Source organism: Danio rerio, chromosome 11 (assembly GCF_052040795.2).
Source record: "Danio rerio strain M-AB ecotype USA chromosome 11, GRCz13ab, whole genome shotgun sequence".
Taxonomy (NCBI): Eukaryota; Metazoa; Chordata; class Actinopteri; order Cypriniformes; family Danionidae; genus Danio; species Danio rerio.
In genome coordinates, this window is record NC_141031.1 from 6,916,048 (window position 1) to 6,932,061 (window position 16,014).

At 36.2% G+C, this 16,014-nt stretch overlaps 2 protein-coding genes across 3 annotated transcripts in view; both read left to right on the forward strand.

The window, feature by feature from the left end:
- Positions 1-16,014, forward strand: part of ranbp3a (RAN binding protein 3a) — a 1,280,039-nt gene that overhangs the window by 900,446 nt on the left and 363,579 nt on the right. The window lies entirely within an intron of this gene.
- Positions 2,978-16,014, forward strand: part of rab3ab (RAB3A, member RAS oncogene family, b) — a 28,109-nt gene continuing 15,072 nt past the window's right edge. Inside the window, 1 exon segment of the mRNA NM_001017761.1 lies at positions 2,978-3,044. The gene's annotated coding sequence lies outside the window, so the exon portion shown is untranslated.

The following is a 16,014-nucleotide window of genomic DNA, read 5'->3' on the forward strand; positions in this document are numbered from 1 at the left end:
ATGGTATAGTTTACCCCAAAATGAAAAATCTGTCATTATTTACTCACCCTTCTCTTCCAGAACTGTTTGACTTTCTCTCCTCTGTTGAACACAAACGATGATATTTTGAGGAAAGCCAGAAACATTTTACCATTAACTTCCAAAGTATTTGTTTTTCCTTACTATGGATGTCAGTTGTTACAGCTGTCTTCCATATATCTTCCTTTGTATTCAATAGAAAACATGAAACTCGTAAAGCTTTACAAGCACTTGAGGGTGTGTAAATAGGTAAATTTTTCTATGAACTCGCTCTTTAAAGTCACAAGACTTCTGCAAGTAACTAGCATAGCAACATTTACCAAAGGAGGAAACGTGTTTTCGTCTTTAAGAAAATATCTTATGAAAATATATCAGACATATTTTCAGTTATAATCATCAGTTAGGGTGTACCTTCTTAAGCTTTCACATAATGCATCTCACGACTCTGTCCAGTCATATCAGATCAAATGAATGTTTATCTGTGCATTATTGAAAATGCTGCTGACATTTTTTTTCTTCAGTGAAACATGAAGGAAGCTTTATATGAAGATTTGTTTGAATATATGTTGTTTAATTTCATACACAGATCCATTGTTTTACTTCACAAGAATTTAGTGTGTGACCAGGAGCTATGGCTATTGATTTGAGATGGTTTGTATGTGTTTATTTTTATCTTATAATGAATGCCTATTGTAGCCTATGAATGACCACGGACCAAAAATTCAGCTTAAAATATTTGTTAATCTTCTACTGAGGAAAAAAAAAGTCTCCAACATCTTGGATAACCTGAAGGTGAGTAAAAAACAAAATATTTTATTTTTTGGGGTATGCTAGCTAACCAGCTATGCTAATTCTCCCTCCATTTGAATTTTGTTCCATCCGCAGGATTTAAACACTTCACTGGCTCAAGTTTGGAACCAATTTGACCAAAAGTGTCACTTCTTTAATAATTTATCCTTATAAATTGTCATTTACAGTAGGCTACTGTATATTTACTCTACAACAATATGATTATTTTATCATAAAACTGACATAGCCATTTCTGATAATCATTCACTCATTTTTTTAGCTTAGTCCCTTATTTATCAGGGGTCACCACAGCGGAATGAACCATCAACTATTCTAGCATATGTTTCCCAGCTGCAACCCGCTACTGGGAAACACACACTCTCACATTCACACTTATTCAAATACACTATGGCCAATTTAGTTCATCAAATTCACCTACAGCGCATGTCTTTGGACTGTAGGAGAGACCGGAGCACCTAAAGGAAACCCACGCGAACACAGGGAGAACATGCAAACCATACAGAAATGCCAACTGACTCAGTCAGAACTCTAAGCAGTGACCATCTTGCTGCGAGGCGAGAGCACTAACTACTGAGCCACCGTGCCACTCTTCAATTCATATCAGATTAAATAAATGTTTATCTGTGCATTTTTGAAAATGCTGATAACTTTTTTTACTTTAGTGAAACATGAAGCTTTATATGAAGATTTGTTTAAATATTTAATGTTTAATTTCATACACAGATCATCGTATCACTTTACAAGAATTCAGTGTGTGACCAGGAGCTATGGCTATTGATTTGAGATGGTTTGTATGTGCTTATTTTTAATCTAATAATGAATGCCTATTGTATGAACGATCAAGGACCACAAATTCAGCTTAAAATATTTTTTTAATCTTCTACTGATGAAAAAAAAGTCACCTACATCTTGGATAACCTGAAGGTGAGTAAAAAACAAAAGATTTTATTTTTGGGGTAAGCTAGCTAATTAGCTATGCTAATTCTCCCTTCACTCGCATTTTGTTCCATCCGCAGGATTTAAACACTTCACTGGCTCAAGTTTGGATCCAATTTGACCAAACTTCTTTAATCATTTCTGCTTAGATTCTGTCATTTATGGTAGGCTACTGTATTTTTACACTACAGTTTAATCATAGAACTGGCATAGCCATTTCTGACAACCATTCATTTATTTTCTTTCAGCTTAATCCTTTTAAGGGGTTGGAATGAACCCAGCTGCAACCCAGTATTGGAAAACACACATACACTCTTGCATTCACACCCATTGTCATACACTATGGCCAATTTTCCTTCCAAATCAAATCACTTTTATTGTCACATCATCAGCTGCACGTGTGCTATGATGAGTGAAAAGCTTAGAGAGAGCTCGCAACACTGCGGCCATGCTCGGCACCAACTTGATGACAGGTTATCTGTCATTCATCCAGTCTTTGGACTGTGGGGGAAACTGGACCACCTAAAGGAAACACATGAACACAGGGAGAACATGCAAACACCACACAGAAATGCCATCTGTCCCAGCCGGGGCTCGAACCAACGACCATCTTGCTGTGAAGCAAGAATGCTACCCACTGCGCCACCGTGCTGCCCAATAATACAAGTATTACAAAAAAACGTAAAATATTCAAGAGATCTCTAAGTGGTTTCCAAAGTGGTATTATAACTATAATTATCCACAATCATTGTTATGAAAAGAAATAATAATATTATAGAACACTCTGTCAATAACAGAGGAAGAAACCTCCATAAATGTAGGCTTACCTTAACAAATTATGATTTTACAATAATAACAACTATCATACTATATTCGTGCTCACCATAGTTGCCAAATGTGATTTGTAATAAGGTGCATGAACAATAAAAAGCCAAACATTGGTTACATGTCAGTGTGGCGCAAAGAACGCTGACCTGCGCCGCTAATGTAAACAAATCCTTGTGTCAGCGGCTCATTTTCTACGACCGTTTTAATTGATTAATTATGGAGAGGCCGAAGCCACGTTCCTGAATAATGAATGATGCTGGTTTTAAAACGTCCTGAATATTTTACGTCCTGTGGGTGGGATTGCATTTTCAATACTAGTCCTCCGAGCCGTCAATCAAACCTCCGAACCCGCCCCCTGCTGCCGTCACTCCTTTCAAGTGACGTCAAAGTGTCTGCAGGTGTTGGAAGAGGCGCAGTATTGGCGTAAGAGACGCTTTAAACGGCTTTTAACGGTAAGACAGCGCCACTAATACGCGTTTTTAGATGCTTTATGATAAATACATCGAACTATGTGCTGTATATGTGTGTTTTTCATTGGTAAAGTTGCGAATTATTGCGCTGAATGCAGAAAGAATAACCTTCATTTGACATGGACATCGCGCATCCTATACGGTTCTATTTATAATTCCTATGAAATGCACATCTGCCACATCGCTTTTAAAGCAGAGATCTTACGTTGCTCCGATTCATATGATTGTTTGCCTTTTCGATGATATCCCAAAGAGAATAACGATGATTTCATGATCGCCGTGCTCTTTAGCATCATCTCAGAAGATGGTGAATCAGGTGAAAATATCATCCGCAGCAGCAGCACTGTTGCATGTGCTGTTTCCTATTATGTAAGAATGCTCTTTTCGTTTGCTACATTGTAATAAATAACTGGCTATAATTTTCTTTAATATTAAAACGTTACAGTATATTGCTTTGTGATGTTAGCCTATATCCTATATAACACTGGATAGGCTGCTGATTACATTCCGACATAGAGCATTTATGATGCTGCACATCCGTTTAGTAGCTTTAGGCTCAGAGATTTTCCTTCATCTTTCAGTAAAACTGCAGGGTTTTGGTCAATAAAGGGGTAGTTCACTCATTTCTCATTCACTTAACCCTTATGAGTTTCTTTCTTCGAGTTAAACACAAATCGGATATTTTGAAAAATGCTGGAAACCTGTTTATTCACTTCAATTGTTTTTTCTGCTATGGAAGTCAATGATTTAAGTATTTTTTTCTGAATCTTTCTTAAATGTTTAAAGAAACTCATAACAGTTTAGAATCACTTGAGGTAAATAATGTGTACATTTTTTATTCTGGGGTGAAGTAAAGTGCTCAGCATAAATGAGCACACCCCATTTTGAAAATTAATATTTGTATCCATTTCTCAGTGAATATAGGTCATATATTATGGTGCATTTGAACAAAACAGATATATATTTTTAAATAAAATTGTAGTCACAGAATATCTCTAGAAATATAAAGATAAACATTTAAATTCATGCAAAATATTGCAAAAATAAATAAATACAAACTACATCATTTCAATAAGCTTTTATATATTTTATGTGTCTCTTGATTTTTGTTCTTTTTTAAATTTGTATTTAATATTTTTCCCTAACATTTAAATTTGGGTGTACACATTTTTGGACTGTTATCATAAGTTATTTTGTTTCGAAATGTTTCTTAAACATTTACAGAAACTCATAACGGTTTAGAATCATTTGAGGTAAATAATGTGTACATTTTTATTTTGGGGTGAACTAAAGTCCTCAGCATAAATGAGTACACCCCATTTTGAAAATGAATATTTGTATCCATTTCTCAGTGAATATAGGTCATATATTTTGGTGCATTTTAACAAAACAGATATATTTATTAAAATAATATTATAGTCACCGAATATCTCTATAAATATAAAGATAAAACATTTAAATTCATGCAAAATATTGCAAAAACAAAAATACAAACTAAAAAATTTCAACAAAATTTTATTTATTTTTTGTTTCTCTTGATTTTTGCCTTTTTTTTTCTTGTATTTAATATTTTTCCCTAACATATACATTTGGGTGTACACATTTTTTGTTATTGGTTAGTACACATTACAGTTATTTTGTTTCTAAATGTTTCTTAAATGTTTAAAGAAACTCATAACGGTTTAGAATCACTTGAGGTAAATAATGTGTACATTTTTTATTTTAGGGTGAAGTATAGTGCTCAGCATAAATGAGTACAGCCCATTTAAAAAAAATTAATATTTGTATCCATTGCGCAGTGAATATAGGTCATATAATTTGGTGCATTTGCATTTGAATATTATAGTCACCGAATATCTCTAAAAATATAAAAATAAAACATTTAAATTCATGCAAAATATTGGAAAAAAAATACAAAGTACAAAATTTTAACAAAATTTTAGATATTTCTTGATTTTTGCTCTTTTTTTAAATTTGTATTTAATATTTTCCCCAAACATATAAATTTGGATGTTTGGACCATTATCGTAAGTTATTTTGTTAAGTTCCAGATTTGGCTTCAATACTGACTAATCTAATGTATATGCACAAATAAAATATTGTAAACCTTTCTATAGAAAATATTAATTTAAATGAGAGATTTTTGTGGGGTGTACTCCTATTTGCTGAGCACTGTATACCCTTAATGCACCCCATAGATTTGGCAATGTTTATACCAATTTAATTCAAGTGTTTTTCATTCTGAATGTTAAAATGAGGATTTTGAAACAAATCAGCTTGACAGTTCTTGGACAGAGCAGCTCTGACCACACAGTGACCAGCTCTGTCAGTCTTGATTACCCAGACCTTTGCATTATTGAGGATTTGTGTCTAAAGGAAGGGAAAAGTGCTTACTGGAGCACAGCCCGAGCATTTCCTGTAGTGTAATTGCTGCTTTTTTTTCCTCAAGATATACTCATAAAGATGTTCTCTCAGTCCCCCCTCCCTAAGGCTGTCCGGCAGAATGTTTTTGTCAGGCTGAAAGAGCAGCTGGTCTAAAAGTTAGCCTCTATTTTTAGTCAGCTCAAGCCCTCTGTTATCAGGAGAGATGCTGACTTTAGGATGCTTTGGTGTTCTGTGAATCTTTCAGACACACCAGACGTGGTGTGCTGAATTGCAAATCAGGGTCTCCTGAGGAGAAGCCTTTTTGTTTAGTTTAGCTGTGTCTGGTGAAAGTTGTATTGATTTTGATGAATGTGAGGCTAGTTCAAAGCTCTCTTTAAAGCTAATTAAACTTAAATTAGAAATCTGGTGTTGTACGGTCATCAGATCATTCTGTTTTCTCATCAGTCATAACCATTTTACGTCAGATCATATTGCACTGAAATAGAATATGATGGAGTTTTAAAAGTCCATGAGAAATCAAAATAATACATTTCTTTAGGTGACCAATTCATCGGTGTAAGGTAATTCACTGGAAAAAAAAAGCTTTATTAATCTTCATTGAAAGTCTGATCATTTGTTTTCATATTTGGAGTGTTGGTTCTTCTCTATTGACGCCAGTTTGATGGCTTCAACTACAATTTTCCTTACCACACCCATTTTTGTGAAAGCCACAGGATTGCAATGAGGAAATGCTGGACAAAAAGAAAACCCCGCCCCCTACACATTTTTCTGTTTCATTTGAAAATACATCAACATAGAAATGAAAGAAATGTCTTGCAGTTTACACATAATCATAGCTCAAAAAATTATCTTATAGCTCACAAATAGATGTAAACAAAATAAAGCACAATATTGGACTGAGTGTCATGTACAAGACATAACATTTTAGATTTGTACAGCCTACTTGGAGATCAAGGTCCACCTACTTGGAGCTGGCTCCGACATCCGTTTATATCCTTCTCGCTATTGCTGTGCGAAAAAAAAAAATAGAAAAGCTCATTACAAATACAACAATTCAACCCAAATGTCTTGGTGAGCCGAAACTTTTTATATATTTTTTATTTTTTTTTGTAAGTTATAATCTAAAGTGTTTCTTTGAAGAAATGAAGACATGATATCAAAATTGATTAGGGATACAACGAATAACCGATTTCACTATTAACCGCGCTATAATTTGTCATGGTTAATTATTCGTGAAGGCTTCTCAACACTGCGTTTCTGGACGGAACAAAACTGCTGCAACTAAACAAAGTTATGCCAACTGTGCGCTAGTTTGAAGCTTGTACACCGAGGCTAATACTCACTGAATTAACTATTACTAAGGCAATTAACTATCGGCCGTTTCCAACGGTATTTCCAATGGAGGCATGCAGCTTGCACACATATATTATAAAAGACGTGCTCACGCTTTCCAGGCGCACCTAGTTGAAAGAATACTGCGAGCGCATTGCGCTATAGTTATGAAGTGACGTGCGTCTGTTCAATACAGCACGAGCTGCAGAGGCTGCACAGAGGGTGTTACCATAAGCGAGTGGTGCAGACAGCCGAAAAACATTTGGATGTGTTTGTAGAAATGGCCTTTTGTACAATTAACTGTAATCGTTTGTAGGGATGCAATGATTAGCTGATTTCACTATTAACTGCACTTGAATTTGCCACAGTAATGAATCGTAAAGGCGTCTCTAAGCCGCATTTCTGTTGCATGGAACAAAACGAAGCTGCTGCAATTAAACAAAGTTATGACAAGTTCCAAGTATGTACACCGAGGCTAATACGCATGCACTCCGGATTAACTATAGCAGCGGCCGTTCCCATATCACATTTTTTTCACTTGCAAGTTTGTTATATCTAATGTAAGAATGACAAGCGGAGCAATGCGCACAAAGTAGAAAACATCTCTCAGTGAGATTTGTGCATGACTTTCAGTGCAATGTCAGCAAAAGATATGTTAGAAGAATTATTATTAAAATTATTATGTATGCATAAACGCAGATGGCAACAACAGTTAATCTAAATAGCTACTTACCTAATAGCTTGATTTTATATTAGACGTGATAACAGTTAAACCATGATTATTCTTCAGAATATATAATCGTAGAACCAAAATTTATAATGTTGCATCCCTAATTGTTATGCAGTTTAAAGCATAGCATACGAATGTGTATGAATGTAGAAGAAGCCAAAGAAGAAGAATTTGTAGTGCTCTGAAATACAACATTTGAATATTTGTAAAACAAATAAAGTCAATTTGACAATGCAGTGATATTATGTAGTTTCAAAATACAAAATATTCCCATTTTAATGTAGAAAAAGCCAACGTGGGTATCTGAAGGAGCAAAAATACAGCATATGCAGTTGTGTCATCACTCATATAGCAAGTCATATCTCTCCGGCCCTTCGTTTGGGATGCTTTTCATGAACCGTCCCCCATGACAAACTAATTGAAAGCCCTGGACTATGGCATCATCTATTGACCCAACTCTAAGGCTTACTTGCACAATATACATGCCATTCCAAATATGTCATCATATGTATACTATGGTTTACTTTAAAGAACATCTGTCCAGTTTGAGATTTAACTTCCCCAGTCGAAAATAGGTGTAAAAGATTGTGAGTGTAATGGATTGAGATAGTACTTCCTGAGATAAGAATCAAACGTCTGTCCTTGTGAAACACTTGCACAATGTTTTAGCTCTTCAGCATTTTCTTCCCTTTTTAGCTAAGCCTGTCTGCCAGACGTCCGTAAGATCTGTTTATTGTTTTTCACTTGATTCCCGGCTGATCTTCCTTGGTTTGTTGAGTCACTGTGATACACACATCCTATAAGCTCATGTTGCATTTGTCCTCCAGAGCTCTGTAACTTTCTTTCCTGCTCACCTTCAGCATCCGCACTGGTACTTGTATTACAGAAAACGAGGAATTAATGATAACTAAAGTCATTATAACTATTTAAGTATGTTTTGTGTTATTCATTTAGGTTACACAAGCTGACTTTTTACAGTGTTGTTAAATAAGTACTAAGTTAAAGCCCATTCACACCAGAGAACGTAAATATTATAATCTTCATTCAGTAGTTTTCCTTCAGCCTAGTTCTTTATTAATCAGGGGTCGCCAGAGCGATATTTTGCTGAACAGATTCACCAGTTTTCATTCATTTTCTTTTCGGCTTAGTCCCTTTATTAATCTGGGGTCGCCACAGCGGAATGAACCGCCAACTCATACAACATATGTTTTATGCAGCGGATGCCCTTCCAGCTGCAACTTATCTCTATGGACAATTTTAGCTTACCCAATTCACCTGTAGTACATGTCTTTGGATTTGTGTTGGAAATCGGAGCACCTGGAGGAAACCCAGGCGAACACAGGGAGAACATGCAAACTCCACACAATACTCCCATATTGTTCTGTCTCCCAGAAAACTCTGTTTTTGCACTCAGTTTCACAAATAGGCTGACACACTGATATAGTTGCATTTAGTTTCAGAACATGTTTTTTCAAGCTGATTCATAATCCGTCCTGTTAAAAACACCTCAAGCATCTAGCAGCTCGCTTTTTATAAACAGAATGTTGGTGTGCATTGGTGGGGACTGTGTAGGGGAATTTTTCTATGGTCGTATGTTTATAGTGAACAGGCCTTAGTAATTAATTATCTCTAATTAACCCTTAAGCAAGTAACATACGCCACAGGACACCTAGTATGTAGTCTTAGAAGGATTTTCCATCCAATACTTTTATCATTGTTGTAGTCTGATTTTATTCTTGTTTTTTAGGTCACTTTAACTATAAGGTTAAGTTTAGGGTTAATGTATTTGCTTGTAATAATGCATTGTTTATTCGTAGTAAGCTTGTAAAAAAACAGAATTAAAAAATTATTATTATCTTCAGTGTATACAGTCACAGTACCAGAATTTCCAACTTTGATACTTCGATACATTCAAAAATATTCATATTCGATACCGTTTTCGATACAGAGGGGAACAAATTTCGCACTATAAAAAATATGCCAAAATTAAATCATATAATGCTTATACCAGGTATGTCAGCAGTCCTTAAGTTTGAAAGGTAACAAATTACGCAAAAAAGAAACTAAATTAGCACAATCTCATCTTATTTTCTTATTCAAATAAAAGCGTTTAAGTCTACAGTGCATCTGGAAAGTATTCATAGCGTTCACTTTTACCACATTTTTTTTGTTACAGCCTTATTCCAAAATGGATTAAATTCATTTATGTCCTTAAAATTCTACACACAATACCCCATAATAACAATGTGAAAAAAGAGTTTTTGAAATTGTTGCAAATTTATTTAAAATAAAAAACCTGAAAAATCACTTGTACGTCAGTATTCACAGCCTTTGCCGTGAAGCTCTAAATTGAGCTCAGGTAGCCTACATTTTGGCTGTTTCTCAATTCCAAGAACGCAGAGAATGGACTTGCGCTCTTGTGGAGACCAGTCTTGCCAGGTGTCCTTGGAAGAACGAACTCGGGAGACCACGAGAACACTTCCTGTGAGAAATGAGATGGTGCGTTCTTCCTGATGGTCATGTGACCTTCAAACATTTTTAAAGGAAAATGATTTAACTAATACAGCATTCGGGCGAGGCAGTGGCGCAGTAGGTAGTGCTGTCGCCTCACAGCAAGAAGGTCACTGGGTCGCTGGTTCGAACCTTGGCTCAGTTGGCGTTTCTGTGTGGAGTTTGCATGTTCTCCCTGCCTCCGGGTGCTCCGGTTTCCCCTACAGTCCAAAGACATGTGGTACAGGTGAATTGGGTTAGCTAAATTGTCTGTAGTGTATGAGTGTATGTGTGAATGTGTGTGGGTGTTTCCCAGAGGTGGGTTGCAGCTGGAAGGGCATGCTGGATAAGTTGGTGGTTCATTCCACTGTGGCGACCCCAGATTAATAAAGGGACGTAAGCCGACAAGAAAATTAATGAATATTACATCATTCATACAACGGTTTATTGTTTTTCCCCTTTTCAAATATATATTCAATGAATAAAAACAGTATAAATATATGTTGTACAATATAAATAAAACTAATTTTAATATGAATTTCAGCAATAAACACCCTTAATGTGTTTATTCCTTTATTGACCCAGACTGGGGGCGACAGTTCATCTTCCAGCAGGACAATGACAAAAGCACACCGCCAAAATATCAATGGAGTGGCTTCACAACAACTCGCTGATTGTCCTTTAGTGGCCCAGTCAATGCTTAGACCTAAATCCTATTGAACATCTCTGGAGAGATCTGAAAGTGGCTATACACTGTCGCTTCCCATCCAACCTGATAGAGCTTGAGAGGTACTGCAAAAGAGGAATGGGCAAAAATTCCCATCATATTCAAAAAGACTTGAGGCTGTAATCGCTGACAAAGGTGCATCAACAAAGTATTAAGCAAAGGCTGTGAATACTGATGTACATGTGATTTTTCAGGTTTTTTTTATTTTTAATAAATTTGCAACAATTTCAAAAACTCTTTTTTTCACATTGTCATTAAGGGGTATTGTGTGTAAAAATTTGAGGAAATAAATGAATTTAATCAGTTTTGGAATAAGGCTGTAACATAAAAACATTTGAAAAAAGTGAAGCGATATGACAACTTTCCCGATGCACTATATATTGTTATTGATTGTTGATCTCCCACTTTTTAGAAGAAAGTGCGAGAGGTCGAAACCTGTGTCAATAGTAACCACAAGCAAGATTGTATCATTTTAAATATGTCAGTATCAATATTTATGGATATATTGATAAATATCGACTAGGGCTGGACAATATTGGATAAATATAACAAGCATGTCAACTTGTGTAGCGCCATCTAATGTCAAGGAGTGATTTTGCATACTCTTTTGCTCGACGCCAGTAAAAATCGCGGATTGAATCCGGAATAACGTCTCGAAAAACTCGAAAAGCGTCCCGGTGTGTACGAGCCTTTATTCTGCGATATACTAGGGCTGCACGATTAATCTCAATTCAACCCTACAAACTATCTTAATTCTGCTTTTCTACAATTCAGCCAATTATATTTTCAAGGTCAGGAGAGAAGCACAAAGATGGACGCACAAGTCAAAAGTTATATTTAATGGTTTGCTAATTGCGAGAATTGAACCTTAAAATAAAGCGTGACTATAAATTCTTTCCAAATATTGCTTTTTATTCATTTGGTGAAATAGGTACAGATACAGAATATCACAGAAAAACAAAATGTCGCAATGTCCAATTTTTCCAATATCGTGCTGCCTTAATATCAATACTGAAACATTATGTATTTATCGATAATGACAAATATCATTTTAAATATTTCAGTATCGATATATATATATATATATATATATATATATATATATATATATATATATATATATATATATATATATTTATTTTTTTTTTATTTTTTTTTTTTTAAACAACACTACATTTCTCATTAATATATTACCAGTTATTTCATTAGTTTCAAATCAAACAGGCACTACTGCACTACTGCCTGCTCATGTGAACTTCAGATGGACAAAAGAACGAGTTGCCATTGTCATTTTGTGATAGAGGTGTTACAAAGCCAGTGCTTTATATTCAGAAGGGCCTGTGCCAACTATCGATCTGACACACAAAAAAGAAAATGTCAGATTAATGCCAAGGCCTGGCAGGCGCTCAGACATTTTATTTTTGTTCCGGGATTCTTGCCTGAATGATTTTCGGTAGCTGGTGACTCTACCGCTGCTGTTTGGTCACAGGTCTCAAAGAATGAGTGACGGACAGTAAAAAAGGATGAGAATTCACTCAGCCATAGTCGATCCACATAAACAGTCAGCTTTTGCTCGTTCTGCCATCTAAAGCAAGCCTCTAAATGCAGTAAATCGAAATGGCCCCGTTCCAATACCCAGCTGCATGCCGCCTGCTTACTACGTAAGCAGCAAATATAGGTGTCATAAAAATAATGCTGCTAATTCAAAACACACATTGATCAAATATTATGATCAATGGGAGAAGTTGTGACGCAGTATACCTGTGGAAAGAAGTCCACAAAAAAATCATTTGGTGATAACTTAAAGATATTGTTTATTCAAAAATTGCAATTTACCAACTCTTTACTCACAGTGTTTATAAAATAGCGATGTACCGATCAGTTTATTTTGCCCTCGATTTTGAGAATCCCAATCTAATCTTTCTATAATACATTAAATAAAAATTTCTAATTAAGGTTTTACATGCTCCATAAGCATAAGAAGTCCAAAGTTCTCTAAAAAGACGAATGGCAGGTCACTCATTGCAATTATTTATGCTACATTGACTGTGATGTCTTGTACCTTCACGCTGTCATGGGGCATTTTTTCTCTCCTCTTCAAACTCTCAACGCGGCGTGAGCTGACTCGTCTTTGGTTTGGTTGCCTGGGTAAACTCGCTTTATTGTGTCAGATGTTTGTTTTAGAGGTGCCTTATCAGGTTTGTAGTGTTAAATGTAGCCTTTTCCTTTCCACCTTTTGCAGTCCCAAGTTTACATATCTCACAGTTTGCCATGGCAATGTTGTTGTCATCAGCTTTATAATACCTCCAGACCGCAGTCATACTCACGCTTGCTGCTTCAAGCTGCTTCCATGTTCTACTTTGCTGGCATTTAACCAATAGCGTCCCTGCAACAAAGTGATGTCACGCGTTGCTATTTCTGTGTTAAGTCAAGAAAGAGGTCCAACTCAGTGCCGCCGTATAACTATAGATGTGTTAAAAAATATTGAGTATATATATATATATATATATATATATATATATATATATATATATATATATATATATATATATATGAGCAATATCACCGAAGAAACAGTGCGATATGGCTGTATATCAGCACTGGTGGGAAGTGTGCGTTGGCACGAGGCTGCAGGTGACCTAACATCCCACCAGTGGTAATATACAGCATATTGCACAGCTACGAGTGTGATATTGCATTTATACAACAGTTCGACGGCACAATCATGTGTATGAAAAAGAAAAGTCAAACATGCAATCTCAAAAAACCTTTTGTAAGAGGAACTACTTTCTTCCACCATTCATTCACATCTGCAGAAACCATTACTTATTCACCAACGTCACTTTACAGCTAGTGTTTAAATGATTCTCTAGCGTAAAACTGGTGATTTTGTTTAGATTTTAAGATTATAAGGCTGAATGTGACATGAAATGCCATGCAATGAGATATCTCCTTGCAGTATTAAAGTCTAAAGTATTTCTCTGTTGCAATCGGGATATCACAATAATTAACCCTGAAAAAAGCAGCACAATCACTACCAGACTGCTGTTGTGTTTGCAATTATATGGTATAAATACAGCACTACAAGATGCTAAAGAGAGAGATCGACTTAGAAAGTCACTTACCAGTCCTGTCGCCATCTTGTGGATAGATAAAGTCAGCCGTCTTTGGCTAATGGCCGCCGACGCGCTGTCTTTCAGAAATTATAAATATATTGGAATAGGCACTATCCCTATAAATAAACTGCATAATTGCAATCTAAACAACTACATACTCCACTAAAAAATCCTCAAAAGTTCATTATATTGTCCAAAAGCAGTAATATTTGTCAAACTTTGGAGAATCTCTGCTTGTGTCTGCTGGTCGCTGTTTGTGGGCGGAGTAATACACAAGGGTGAAGGGTGAGGAGGCTGGTCCAGTGCTGTTATTGCAGAATATCACACAGCTACCGGCCAATTAGATTTGAGAACGAGACAGAACTGTTGTATGTATTTATATGTCCTGAAAGGGAGGTAAAGTCTGATTCCAATCGAGTCTGAAACCGCATGATCGGGCTCGATTTGGATCGGAGCTGGATAAAACATGATTTTCTTTATTCTGTTGAACACTAAATAAAATATTTTTTTAAAAAGCTTAAAATGGGTAACTTTTGACTTCCATAGTTGGAAAACCAATACAATGGAAGTCAATGGTTACTGGTTTTCAGCTTCCTTCAAATTATATTTGTCTGTGTTCATCAGAAGAAGAAAAAAGGCAAACAAGTTTGGAACAAGTAAAGAGTGAGTGAGTGTTTTGGGTGATCTCTTTAAAGTCAGGAACTAATTTTCTTCATAAGACATTATCAGCATTTTTCTTTGTTTTTCTTTATTTCATTTCTCATTGCAGTATATTCTTGAATTGCCTTCTTTGCAAACCATACAAGCAGGGCCCAATATTAACACTTACTAAGTGCCAAATGTGAGTAAAAGCCTGTGTTGGCGTGATTATGTAACTGTTGCTTTCTAACTAGTCAGTAACTTTGTCGTGAATTCTAATTGAATTGTGGGGATGTGATATAGCTTAGCATGATTATCACCTCACAAAAGCTGTGATTAAATTATTTAAATATGTAATCTGACACCACAGGTGCATTCAGCCCTGTTTTTTTTTTTTCATTTTCAGCATTTTTAACAGTAGTGCATTGAATGCTGTTTTAATGATACAGTTGCAGTTATGGCAGCTGAGAACGCCATTCTGTGCTCTTTTTTTTTTCAGAGCCTGATGAAATCAGTAAAAATATGTGTTGCTTAATATTTAAAATACATTCAATGTTACAGAATAAAAGAGAACAGACTTTACGTGGACATACTGTACACTCACCCGCCACTTCATTAGGTTCACCTTACAACTGCCAGGTTGGATCCCCTTTTGCCTTAGTCTGCCTTAGTTCTTCATGGCGTAGATTCAACAAGGTACTGGAAACATTCCTCAGAGATTTTGGTCCATATTGACATGATAGCATCACGCAGTTGCTTTAGATTTGTCGGCTGCACATCTATGATGCGAATCTCCCATTCCACCACATCCCAAGGTGCTCTATTGGATTGAGATCTGGTGACTGTAGAGGCCATTTAAGTACAGTGAACTCATTGTCATGTTCAAGAAACCAGTCTGAGATGATTCACGCTTTATGACATGGTGCGTTATCCTGTTGGAAGTAGCCATCAGAAGATGGGTTCACTGTGGTCATAAAGGGATGCACATGGTCAGCAATACTCAGGTATGCTGTGGCGTTGACACGTTGCTCAATAGGTTCTTATGGGCCCAAAGTGTGCCAAGAAAATATCTCCCACACCATTACACCACCAGCAGCCTGAACCATTGATTCAAGGCCGGATGGATCAATGCTTTCATGTTGTTGATGCCAAATTCTGACCCCACCATCTGAATGTCGCAGCAGAAATCAAGCCTCATCAGACCAGGCAACATTTTTCTAATCTTCTATTGTCCAACTTTGATGAGCCTGTGTGAATTGTAGCCTCAGTTTCCTGTTGTTAGCTGACAGGAGTGACACACGGTGTGGTCTTCTGCTGCTGTAGCCCATCTGCCTCAAGGTTGGACATGTTGTGCATTCAGAGATGCTCTTCTGCAGACCTCGGTTTTAACGAGTGGTTATTTGAGTTACTGTTGCCTTTCTATCAGCTCGAACCAGTCTGGCCATTCTCCTCTGACCTATGGCATCAACAAGGCATTTGCGCCCACAGAACTGCCGCTCACTGGATATTTTCTCTTTTTCAGACCATTCTCTG